General features: G+C 37.4%; 1 protein-coding gene across 16 annotated transcripts in view; it reads right to left on the bottom strand.

The window, feature by feature from the left end:
- tmem132e (transmembrane protein 132E) overlaps window positions 1-14,159 on the bottom strand; it is a 1,079,249-nt gene that overhangs the window by 149,319 nt on the left and 915,771 nt on the right.

Genomic DNA, 14,159 nt, shown 5'->3' with positions numbered 1-14,159 from the left:
CCACACACAGTGTTAAAGTCCAGCATTCTGTAACAGCAGCCAGAAATTGGGGGGCTTGGATCATCCTGAAATATCGAAAAAGAAAAAAAAAAAAAAACAAGCAATTGCTGTAAAGACATGGGAGGCACTTCTTTTGCTTCGAGAGCTTGTGAAAAGGGGGGTTTAGAAGGCTTCTTTTGAGATTTTATTGATCTGCGCAAAAAAAACGTAAAAAACCCAAATCTTTACAATGAAGCCTTAATACACCACACAGTGTTAAAGTCCAGCATCTTCAGATTGCTTTAGTCTTAACTTATGCGGTTAAATGACTTTTGTCCTGGGAGCACTGTACAAATATGGCAGCGCTATTTACAAATACACAGGGTCCTTATGTGATATCTAGTTGTTATGGTCTCAGAAAACCTTAAACACAGTTGGCAGTATTGAATGGATGGCAAAGTATGTTTTTCATAATAAATATGTTTCTATTGAGTTAAGATGACATCTAGTGGTTGATGTCGGGAGCGAAGTTATTGCCTTAAGTTTCAGTTTCGTTTTAGTTTGGCAGAGACATGTGGCATGGAAGTTAGTCAGCAGCTTCTTCCTATGAGAAAGCCGTGCAAACAGTTTAGTTTAAAGAGGGCAATACCCTGTGAGTATTATTTTTGTTAAATGATTAAATAAATACAATGCATTTTCTTTCAAAGAATGTTGTGGAATTGATTGTTAATGTCAACTGAATTTTTTGAGATGACATTGCTGCTTGATGATAAAACACTGTACAGGAGTTATTTGAGTGTAAAAGCCATTTATTTGTGTTTCACAGTTTTTACAATGAAAAGAAGTAAAGGATGATAAAAGGATGGATCGGCATACGCCATCTGTGATATCTTAGTGAGGCCAGTGCACTAGTGTATCAAGCCCACTCACCTTTGTGAAGCACATTTCGTTTAAAATAACTAATAATAGAAGTGTGCATCATGATTTGGACACTCAATCAATGGGCAGTCCTTCTTGGCTCTGCAAAGCATGGCATGTGCACACCGTTGGAATCAATTTCAGCGTCAGTCAGCGGTCTCCTGACCGTGCCATTTCATGCTATTATTTGTGTCAACAGAACAGTGCCATGGAATAGAGGAGAAAATATGCACCCAATTTTAGGTCATTTGTGTGACAGTAAAATGAGTTAAATAGGTGATAACTGATTACGGAAAGCATTCTGTAACAGCAGCCAGAAATTGGGGGGCTTGGATCATCCTGAGATATCGAAAAAAAAAAACAAAGCAATTGCTGTAAAGACATGGGAGGCACTTCTTTTGCTTCGAGAGCTTGTGAAAAGGGGGGTTTAGAAGACTTCTTTTGAGATTTTATTGATCTGCGCAAAAAAACGCAAGATCAAAAACATGAAAATGAAATAGCTTCAGGGAGCCTAAGAAACCAGTCGATAGAAAATGCTCGGGCTGAAATGGGTTGAAACTGCCTATTGTACTCCGAATCCCTCTCGCTGTGGTAATAGTAGATGATGTTGAGCAACCACCAGGAGTGGGAGGGGACAGTTTCCTCCCTTCACTGCTGGGAGCCAAGGACTACTGTATGACAGACAGACGGAGGGTGTCTTAAAATGAGGATGTTTGGGACTAAAGTGATGCGTATGCTTTGGTAAACCACACATTTAGATGTCTGCGTTTCCCAGATGGCTGCGTTTTCACTTGTGTTTCAACATGATTGATTGATTAAGAAGTTACACTCCAAAGGTGTGCAACTGTTTGCCTAGTCTGTCCAAGACTGAAAGGAGACGCTAATCACGTTGATGTGTTATTTAGTTCCTAAGTGTAAAACAATGATAAAGAAATCCAACACTGACTGTCACTAGCACGTCCAGCAGGAGGTAATGGCAGCTCTGGACCGCAGTAACTTTGGGGCCAAGAAGGAGCCGCATTTTAACATTTATCATATATTATAAATTATTTTAAGCAATTTTCTACATCTTTCATTATTTCATACATGACTCGAATCTTGAGGTACTCTTATTATATTTAACATTTATTGCTAGTCGTCAGAAAGTTTTGCACAGTGGAATCAGTTTTAAAAAAAGCTGTTTTGTTGTTCCCCAAGGTATGGCATTTTAACATAATAAAAACTAATAAAAATGCGCACAAAGTTTACTTGCGGGCCAAATTTTACACCAAATATACCTTACTTAGGGCTCAACAACAAGATATGAGAATCCTTTACTGTAAACATACTTTACTGAAAAATACTTTACTGGAAACATACATTGGCATACATCTGGCATAAAAACTGTATCAAAAGTGTTCAGTCATGACTTATTAAAAGTGTCATGAGTATTAAAAGTGGTGCAGAGAAGACTGGGTAAGACAGAGCAGAAAGCAGAAAATGAAACATATCAAGGCCAAGTTCTCATGGCCACACTTTGATGCCTTAACGCAGCATAAACTGTAGGGTAAAAGTCCCCTGTGGAGCAAGAATTTGCAAAAGAGTATACCGGTGTTCCATAGTGGCCTCAATAGGATGTTTATGAGCACTCTTTTGAAAAACAAAAACTCAAATGGGACACTCTACAGTCAAAAAACTGCACTTTGAGTGCTTGTGGGAACATTTCAAATTGTTAATGTTTCGTTTAATTGCAGTTTTCCTTAAAAAAATCTGCTTCAATTATAGTTGCACATACATAAAGTGGACATATTAGGAAGACTCACAAAGTAGCAACTTGATTGGAGTAGCACATGGTAAAATTCACAGCCGCATTAGTGTTTCTTTATGGCTTTAATGATTAAACTCTCTGGCCAATAATGACTAATGGTAGGTTAAAGCTTTTAACAAACGTTATGCATTACTCTTTAAATATCAAACAAAACTCACAGAGACCTTTTTTTCCAGTGCCAACATGTTTCCAGTTAAAACAGGAAGTTAGATTTGAAGCATTTGCTTATTTCCTGAGAGAAACTGCGGTTTTGTAAATGTATACATGGACAAAATTAATTCATTCATCTTCTTGTTGGCTTAGTCCCTTTATTAATCCGGGGTCGCCATATCGAAATGAACCGCCAAATTATCCAGCACATTTTTAAGCAGCAGATGCCCTTCCAGCTGTAACCCATCTCTGGAAAACATCCACATACACATTCACATACCCTCTCATACACTACGGACAATTTAGCCTACCCAATTCGCCTGTACTGCATGTCTTTGGACTGTGGGGGAAACCGGAGCACCCGCGGAAACCCACACGAACGCAGGGAGAACATGCCAACTCCACACAGAAACGCCAACTGAGCCGAGGATCGAACCAGCGACCCAGCAACCTTCTTCCTGTGAGGCGTCAGCACTTCCCACTGCTTCGCCGGACCAAATTTAATTTAATTATTAATTATTGAACACACTAGATAACAGTAAGTTTAACACTGATTTAATATAGTCCCTACTGAAAACTATTTAATCAGTCTAAGCTAGTCTCCAATAAAAGATATTTACATCGTCTCTGTAAATCAACACAATTAGCATTAGCAATTAATATCTAAGACAAAATATTTAAAATAAATAAAATTTAAACAAAGACAACCATGAAAACAAACAATAATACATAACAATCTGTGCACCTTTAACTGCACAGGAAGTTTGGTGAGATGAGAAATGGTCATGCTCAACTGAGCCTGGTTTCTCTCGAGTTTTTTTTTTCCTTCACTTTTATCAATTGGTGAAGTTTTGTTCCTTGCCACTGTCACGCTTGATTTGGGAAGCTGTGTTTGAACTTTCAGCAGTGAAAATTTAACCACACGGAACTGAACTAAACTGAACTTCAACTCTGAAAACTGGACTGGACTGACACAGTTTCAGTTTACTAGAACTCTATTGTTGAGCTGCTTTGACACAATCGTCATTGTAAAAGAGCTATAGAAATAAGGATGAATTGAATTGAATTGAGAATAAATTACAACAGCTTCAATGTTAGCATTGAAGAAACTGCTGCTAAGAATCACAGTAGATTTTTGCATAAGTCGCACAGGATCAACCCAATTTTCACACATATGGTAGAGTATTTATAATTGTATCGGGTAAATGAGAAGCTGTATCTGTGTTGTGACTGAGATCAATGTAAATTTGTGTGGTTCTGCATATCACAACAGTGAAAGACGTCAGTAAAGATCATAAAAAGTGTTTATCTTCTATCTTGGTCAGGTTTAACCAAGCGGGGAAGAAAATGTCGTAAATGGAGCACAATAAGATTTCAATTGACTTTGACAGAATGGTGTTGCATGACCAATTTGCTGTAATGATATAATCCTTGGCGGCACAGACGGCCGTGTTTTATGAGCAAAAGAACTTGGCAAGTGAACTGTACTGTTTTGCCAATACTGCTATTGCAAACATAAAATTAAGTGGCATCCTCAGGTGACAGCAGTTGCGTAGCTTCATGCAAGTTCTATTTGAGCAAAGCTCTCTATTTATTTCTCTACAGATCACATTAGCATAGCAAACTTCAAGTTTCTGAAAATCCATAAGGTAACACACTTTTTTTTGTCTGATATCACAGTAAATGAAAAGGCACTTGTACTGTATGAGAATGGCCAGACTGGTTCCAACTCATAGAAAGGCAACAGTAACTCAAATAACCGCTCGTACTGTTTGCACTGTTTAACAACACAATCTCGAAACAAATTCGTAACTTTTTTGATTTAGTGGCTAATTCGAATGAATTCGTACGATGTAATTCATACAATTTAGTATGATGTGCTCATCCCCCAATGACCGTTGGGGTTAGGTGCCACGTCTCCTCTTTAAAATCCTACAATTTGTACGAATTAGCCACAAAACTGGAAAAACGTAATATACTTATGTTTCCTCGTGAGGTCAGGCTTGTTCAACTAAGGTATGCAGAAGAGCATCTCTGAATGCACAACATGTCAAACCTTGAGGCAGATGGGCTGCAGCAGCAGAAGACCACACCGGGTGCCACTCCTGTCAGCTAAGAACACGAAACTGAGTCTACAGTTCGCACAGGCTCACCAGAATTGGACAATAGAAGATTAAAAAAACGTTGGCTGGTCTGATGAGTCTCGATTTCTGATGCAACATTCGGATGGTAGGGTCAGAATTTGGCATCAACAAATTGAAAACATGGATCCATCCTGCCTTGTATCAACGGTTCAGGCTGGTGATGTAATGGTGTGGGGGATATTTACTTGGCACACTTTGGGCCCATTAGCACCAACTGAGCATCGTCAACGCCACAGCCTATCTAAGTATTGTTGCTGACCATGTCCATCCATTTAAAACCACAGTGTTATCATCTTCTGATGGCTACTTCCAGCAGGATAATGCACCACGTTATAAAGCGCCAATCATCTCAGACTGGTTTCTTGAGCATGACAATGAGTTCGCTGTACTTAAATGGCCTCCACAGTCACCATATCTCAGTCCAATAGAGCACCTTTGGGAAGTGGTAGAATGGGAGTTGCATCATGGATGTGCAGCCGACAAATCTGCAGCAACTGTGTGACTAAAATCTCTGCGGAACATTCCTAGTACCTTGTTAAATGTAAGACGAAGGATTAAGGCAATACTGAAGGCAAAAGGGGGTTCAAACCCGTTACTAGTAAGATGTACCCAATAAAGTGGTCGGTAAAGAACATAAAGGTATATCAAAGTAAACAGTGTTTGTATAGTGAAGTGTGTTGAATTGTGAGTTTGACAGAACACAAGAACCGGAACGATTAGCCTTTACTTGAGTATGTAAAATAAAATGAGCAGTTCATTGCAGCTGACTGAAATCTGTCTGTCTTAGCACTTCAGTGTATCTTCTGAAGGATAAGGGGCATAGGAAAGAATAAGAGACCTTTCTTCTTCGGGTATACTAAATGTCATGTCATGTTTCAAACAGTCGATCAGCAGCTCCTAAATGCTACAGCAGAATTTAATAAGTTCAACCCCTTAATTTCCAACAAAAACAATCTAAAAGCATAGAGGAAGAACTTTTAGTCTAATGAATTAATTCTTTTTTGTAAATGTAGCAAATTACGGTTCTTCAGAACGCAAACACAGTTTACAAGTCTCTTTGCAAACACAGCATTATTTATACACGAAATGAGGAAGTTATCTAACATAGATTTACATTTAGTCCTTTATCAGACGCACACAGAACCCAAAACGTCTCGTATTTATCATGATTCTTTTGAATGAATTGATTTGTTTAGATTAAAAAAAAATAAATCAATGATTCACCATTTTGTTTGATGTTCTGTACTTGTGTGGTATTTTGTGCTAATTTTAATGAAATTGAAACAGTCCATCAAATCTTTTCATCTGTATTGTGGAGTATACTGAGATGTAACAACTTATCAAATGAATAAAGCTTGTTTGAGGGGATGTGTTTCTATATACAGTATAGTTATTGATTTGGATTTGCTGCTTTTTACTAAATCTGACAATCTCAACTAAAACATGAAGACAAGGCATAGTAGCTCCTCCCCTAAAATACAGCCAACAGAATGTCATTTTAATCACAGAGAGTGGTTGAGATAAAGTGCAAAAAAAAAAATAAATAAATAAATAAATAAATAAATAAATAAATAAAATAAAATCTAAAAAAAAAAAATTAATTTTAATTTCAAAAGACCTTTAAAACCCACAATCCTTGCTGTCTGTAAACTTAATTTGTGTGCTAGATGTGAACGAGAGTTTCAGGCTTCCCCAATTCTAATTGCAACCCAGGATAATTCTGAAAACGTACCGCTATGTACATTTCTGGAGAGTGCTAAATATATCCCAGAAGCTCCTTTTTTTTTTTTTTTTTTGCGGTTTTTGTTTTCACGAATCCACCAAAGGCCACTGTGTATGCTTTTTGAGATCTCAAATTTCTCAGCCCAGTGCCATTCACGCCTGCTGTTCTTGCGTAAATCCACCAGAGGGTGCTGTCGACTGACTAACTGACTGAATGAATGACTGACTGACTGACCCGCCCTCCTCCTTTCCTAAACTTAACCAATAGTGTTTTCAAAAGCACTGACTGGCCTGCCCGCCCATTTCCATAACACTATTGACAGTTTTAAAAAGCAGTCCCGGAAAAGAAACGCCCTTGTCTGATTTTTATCATGTTTTACGATTTTACCACATTCTCACCCTGTCATTTACTTTTTTTTTATTTTTTTGGCATCTGTTTTGTTTTACCTGCATTCTGGAACTGTTCTTCACCGGACTCGAACCCCATAAGCATGGAAAGGTGCAGCATCATACTGCCCCGTAACGCTCTTTTTTTTAGGACGAAATGCACCCATACGTACTTCTGGCTACATAATTTGCGATTTACAGAAATGAATATAGGGCTACGTTTTCAGAATTTTAAATTCACAAGGCTTTTAAAATTCACAACACTTGCTGTCTATGGAGGACGAGAGAATTCTTAGATTTCATCTAAGATAGCTTAATTTGTGTTAATTTCAGGGTTTGACCACTTAGTTTACATTAGCAAAGTCACTATGTTCCCCAATGTTAATTGCAGCCCAGGCTCATTCTGAAAATGTACCGCTATATACATTTCTGGAGAGCACCAAATATGTCCCAGGAGCTACGTTTTTTTTTTTTTTTTTGCAGTTTTTGTTTTCGTGAGTCCACCAGAGGTTGCTGAGTGCCATTCGCGCCTGCAGTTTATGCATAAATCCACCAGATGACGCTGTCGACTGACTTACTGACTGACCAATCGACTGACCCACCCTCCTCTTTCCCTGATTCCAACCAATAGTGTTTACAAAAGCACAGATTGACCTGTCCACCCACTTCCCTAAACCCCATCGACAGCTTTAAAAATCAATCTAGAAAAAGAAAAGCCCTGATTTTTACCATGTTTTCAGATTTTACCACATTCCCACCCTGTTATTTACTTGTTTATTTTATTTTTTAGCTTCTGTTTTTGTCTAACCTGCTTTCTGGAACCGTTCTTTGCTAGACTCAAACCTCGTCATCATGGTCAACTCCACTTTGTGTCTTAAGTACGCCGAAGTACATGGCGAGCTACTGGACAAACTAGTAACAGCAAAAAAGCCATCCACATGAAGATAAACGGTCAGCTGGTAAGCGCAAAAAGAAACGACGTCATGCTGCCCTCTAGTGTTAATTTTAAAGACGAAATGCAGCCATATGAACTTCTGGCTACATGTTTGCACTCTCCAGAAATGTCTATAGGCAGGGCCGGAGTGGGACTCCTTTTCAGCTGTGGAGTTTCAAGCCTCAGACCGGCCCACCTCAGTTCACGACTGACTATATTAAAATAAGGTCATTCCAATTCAGTTTCTAATTACACTATCACGTCTTTTTTGAGAAAACAGCTGCTTTAGAACTTCAAATGTTCAACAACCCTAACAGTATTATGTCTTAACAATAAAATTGAAAAAAAAAAAAAAAACATACTCAGATGAGGATCAAACCCATGATGGCGGCATCGTAATTTAACGTGCTAACCACTGGACCACAACAGTTGTATAGCGAAAGGTGAATCATCTGAGTTATATTATCATTATGAAAAGAGCACAGCTGCGGTTATATAATGAATAAGAAGACTGTGGTTAAGTAAATAAATAAATGAATTCAAAAAGTGTGACTGCTGAGAGCAACAGATTCTGGAGCTAGGGACACCGGCCCTCGCGGCCAAAAAATGGACCCGCCCACCGGACAGGCCAATCCGGGCCTGTCTATAGAGCTATGTTTTCAGAATGAGCCTTTGCGGCTAACTATCTCCTGCTAAATGTTTTCCTCATAAGGTGCATGGCTTGAGGTGACCGTTCGCACAGGTGGTGTGCTTAATTAACCATTTTTATAGCAGAAGTGAAAAACAAGCCAACAACGGCTATAAAGAAGTAAGAATGTGTGGGCGGTCAGAAGTGGCCAAAGTCATGAGCTTTTGAATGGGTCATCGTGGGCACATTGTTTTGTTGTTTTTGTGCCGGATGTGTCTGACCAGCAGAGCATAGCGGTGTGTAGGTGACACCCTGTTGAGTCACCCAATCAGACATGACACATCCTATAAGAAGCACCACTGAACACTGGACACAATGAGCTAAAAGACAAAAAGCGACAACTCGTGACCTTCAGAGAGTCTTTTTTTGCGAGGATTAAACTTCACTCAGAGTAATTGAATTATATGTGCTTTTATAACCTTTAGCCTCAACAACAAACATCACGATAACTCATAGACTGTTCTATGCCTCGCAGCCATTCTTTCATTCGTCCCCAAAGGCATGCATGTGCGCCGTTAATAACTACTGTCCTCCATTATATTATCATTTGGTGTGTCATAGATGGATGTGAGCTGTAGCTGAAACATGCGGTCACTGTCTCCTCATTAGGTTGCTGCGATACACAAATGTTAACATCTCAATCATTTCTGACATTCTCAGACAACAGACGCCATATCTTGATCATAATTTATGAAGTCTCCTAGAGGGGAGATGATAATGATAAAAGCCCACCGAAAACATTGTTTAATGACACCATACAGTATAGAGACATGAGCAAAAGACTTTTATGATAATATAATTATTAATGCTAGGACACAGGTGTCAAACTCAGTTCCGAAAGGGCCGCTGCAGTTCCAACCCTAATTAAACACACCTGATCAAACTAATTGAGTCCTTCAGGCTTTTTTGAAACCTACAGGTAAGTGTGTTGGAGAAGGGTTGGAACTAAACTGTGCAGGGGCTTCGGCCCTCCAGTTTGACACCCCTGCAATAGGACCTCTAAATTATACACTTCATGAAAACTTGCTGAAAATAAGTTTCCACTATGTTTTTTTCATCTGATTGATAGTTTATAGTTTTCAAAGTTAAAAGCCTTTTAGTGTAATCATAAAAAAGTTGTAAAACTTGTTTTTTCAGATGAGATTATCTATTATTGTTTGTAATTTTTCAAAAATAGCATAAGACTGAAGTTACTTTATATATATATTTTAGGAAATAATTAAATTAATGAAATCTTAGGGTGCTTTCACATCTCTGGTTTGGTTAAAATGGTTCGGACCAAGAGCAACAAATGATATATTGTAGCATTTTTCTGCCGTCTTTGGGTCCTTTTCACACCACATTGATTGTTTTGGTCCAAACCAGTTGAAAAGAATCAAAATGCAGTCATCTGACAAAATCCACATCACTCATTGGCAAGATGTTATTGAAAGTATTTCCTAAACTGCTTTTTGATTGGTCAGAATTAATGTGCAGGAAAATGCCAATGGAACTCCCGCAAGTAAACAAACCGGCAGACACAAACATCTCTTTTTACTATGGAGGGACGACTGCGCTGGATGATTGTATCCCTGGTCATAGTATTCTATATAGTTCGTACACATCACTTTAGGCAAAATATAAATTTCGAGAATAAAGCGCAGCTTCGGCTGGAAAACAATGCATTTAATACATTTAACAGCAAAATAATTTAGCTAAACTGTGACATGTTCATCTTCTGGAAATATTACCAATGATCCATCAGGTGATGTGTTTCCCGCTCTCTCTCTCTGTTTAAAATTGCTGGTAAAGTGCTGTCAACAAATATATTTCCTCCACATTACATAATGCACAGCGCATCGGACTACGACAGCTGGATTAGTCCAAAAAGTTGCAGTACTTTTTGCGGTTGGGTCTGTTCTAGTTCATGTTCTTACCACAAATGAACAGCTCCAAGATTCGTTTGTAAGCGTACCTCCTAGACCACCTCTTCAATAAGGTCTCGGCATGCTTTTTTTGGTCTACTTTTGGTGGGCACTCGAATGAGATTACTACATTCACAGCTGCCCAAATGAACTGCACCAAGAGGAAAACGAACTCTAGTGCGAGTCAACCGAACTACGTAACGCAGGTGTGGAAGCAACCTAAGCATGAAATAAGACGGCACAGTGGCTCAGTGGTTAGCATGGTCGCCTCACAGCGAGAAGGCCTCTGATTTGAGAACCAGCTGGGCAAGTTGTCATTTCTTTGTGGAGTTTGCATGTTCTCTCTATGTTGGCGTGGGTTTCCTACGGGTGCTTCGGTTTCCCCCACAGCCGAAAGACATGCGCTATAGGTGAATTGGATGAGCTAAATTGGTCATGGTGTATGACTGCGTGAATGTGAGAGTGTATGGGTGATTCCCAGTACCGGGTTGTGGCTGGAAGGGCATTCCCTGCGTAAAACATATGCTGTAATAGTTGACGATTCATTACGCCATGGTGACGCCTGTTAAATAAGGCATCAAACCGAAGGAAGATGAATGAATGAAATAACAAGTTTTAGGGAATAGTTTATTTGAATATATATATATATATATATATATATATATATATATATATATATATATATATATATGTTCAGTTTATAATGACGAAATTATATTTTTCAAATATTTTTTCCCCTTCTTGACAATGAGCTTCAGATTCTTTATGTTATATGATCTACAAAAGGATCAAACATGACAAATATGTGTAAAATAAAATGAATATAAGATAAAACAAAATAAAATAAAGTAAAAAATAAAACAAAACAAAACAACAAAAACATACAAAACAATAAAATTAAATGAAACAAAATTAAATCAAATAAAAAATTAAATTAAATTAAATTAAATTAAATTAAATTAAATTAAATTAAATTAAAAATAAAATAAAATAAAATAAAATAAAATAAAATAAAATAAAATAAAATAAAATAAAATAAAATAAAATTAAAATAAAATAAAATTAAATATGTATGCAAAGGTTAAATGAGTCACTATAAACCTTGTAGTTGGCACAAAGTGTGTTGAAAAAGAAACAGCACATTGTTTTTCCATTATTACTTCACTGTTTGCTGACCAAATCTCAGTGTGATAAGTGGAGGCAATTTGTTTTTAATGGTGGCAAAAATAATTCCCAAACTAATGCATATAGTTATTCATATACACGTTGTTTAAAGAAAAAGTGCAATCTCACCTCCTCACTGCTTAAGAATTGATTTTATCATGTTGCCATGCAGTTTCTAGGCTATTTTGGGTTGTTGCTTTAATAAAGCTGGTGGTTAGTAAGAAGTTTTGGGTGGTTGCTTACTGGCTTAAACCCATGGGTCCTACCTACAAGATATTTCAGTCCCTAAATTTGGCCCTCCTTCAAAGTTTGTTATGCAGTTGATTTAGCCTGCAAGCCAATAAAATAAAATAAAAATGAGAGAAGCTGCACTCCGGAACACTGTTCGCTTTTATACTTTAACACCATTATTAATAACCACTAGCGAATCATTCTGATTTTTGCCAGAAGACTAAGTGTTTTGTTTCTGTACAACTCAACAGCTCTGCTTTCAGCTTCAAAACATTTTATTTAGACTTGTTTTGTGACCTCCTGGGTAGGCAAATGATTGAATGGTACCCCTGATTTTGCCTCACAACAGCTGTTTGCCTGAATCGCTGCGAGCCGATTGTACACGTACTAATGTCGCCAATTTAATTTAAAAGACATTTAAATGCTAATAAGATACTCGCAACAATCTTGTATTGCTTCAACGGCTCTGAAGTAGCCCCCTGGCAGACCCAAATATTGTCATTTCCTTCAGTTTTTACATGTAGAACAGTTTTTCATGGGCATTCTACAACGACAAGGCAGTGATTCACTCTATAAAGACTAGCAGGTTAATAGTGTGGACTCAAAATGTAATATATTTCCACACTGATTAATCCCTTTAAGATGCGATCTCTATAAATAACAGTCTTACAATGTAGGGAAAATGAAAGGACCTGATGGTGGGAAGGAATGTGAAGTGGCGGGCAACTTCAGCGGAGCTTAATTCATATTTAAAGACTTCCTTTATTACATCTTTAATAGCCTTTTTTGTTGGTATCCTTCAACTTTTGGCTCGCAGCACAGTTTAATTCACCTCCCAATGAGTTGACTGGCTTAGAGCTCTCAACTTCTGACTTTCATCTCTTTTCTTTCTGCCCGGGCTTTTATTGCTCTTCAGCTTTTCCTTGGAGAATTAATGCCCCCGTATTGGACCACGAAAAAAAACTCCAATACGAGTGCATAAAAGCATGAGGTCAGAGAGATTTACTGTTCGGAATTTAATATCATGGCAAACTGAAAAACTACTGCGGATGAACGTTCATCGAAGATATTAGATTGGCAAAAAAATAAAGGTATTAAATCATTCTCCTATGGCATGGTATAGAAATTAGGCAATGCTTCTTTACTACATCAATCAGGTTTATGGGATGCTTTTTTAGCTAAAATGCCCTAGTATGAAGATAACTCTCGCAGATTTCACTTTCAAGCTGAGGATAATTCTCAGCATATGCCATAACATTAAGAGGATTGGGTTTTGAAAACGGATCATGATGCTCATAGTGACAAACAGCAATAGTCTGTTACTCTCTGGACAGAAGAAATAAAGAAATGCCCACATCTACTCTGCAATTTTAAAGTCCACTTTGTTTTAATAATGGACACGTTCCACATCATCTGTAACCTATAATAAAAACTGTTTCTTTAAATCTGTCTCACTGAGACTGACATGTTAAGATTATATGACTGCTTTATTTTAGGAATGTTTGCTTGCTGAGTAAATGAACCATGTCTTGCACTAGATAAGTGTGATGCTGCGTCCATACCACAAGGTGTCAGTATGCAAAACAAATGCTGTAAAATGGCAGTGCACCTTTACATTCTTCATGTAAATATATAGTATACACTGTATTACCAACAATGACTGTTAAGGGTCCATTACAGATCACTCCACTGATTATATATTTAGTCTATGATAGATACAGTGCTCAGCATATTTGAGTACACCCCATTTTGAAAATGAATATTTTTGAATAATCCATTTCTCAGTGAATATAGGCAATGTATTTTGGTGCATTTAACCAAAACAGATTTATTAAACAGATTTGTTTATTAAAATTATATCTTAGTCACCAAAAATATTTAGAAATTCAAAGATACTACAATTAAATTCAAGCAAAATGTTGCAAAAAATAAACAACCTACAAAATTTCAACTAATTATTATATATTTTTTTCTTAATCTTTTTGGCTTATCTTTATTGTTTAAATTTGTATTTAATATTTTTCTATAACTTATTAATTTGGGTGTACTAGTTTTTAGATGGTTATCGTAAGTTATTTGGTTAAATAAGCCCCAGATATGGCTTTAGTACTGACTTATCTAATGCATATGC

Source organism: Danio rerio, chromosome 5 (assembly GCF_052040795.2).
Source record: "Danio rerio strain M-AB ecotype USA chromosome 5, GRCz13ab, whole genome shotgun sequence".
NCBI lineage: Eukaryota > Metazoa > Chordata > Actinopteri > Cypriniformes > Danionidae > Danio > Danio rerio.
This window is presented reverse-complemented; position numbering and strand designations above follow the sequence as displayed.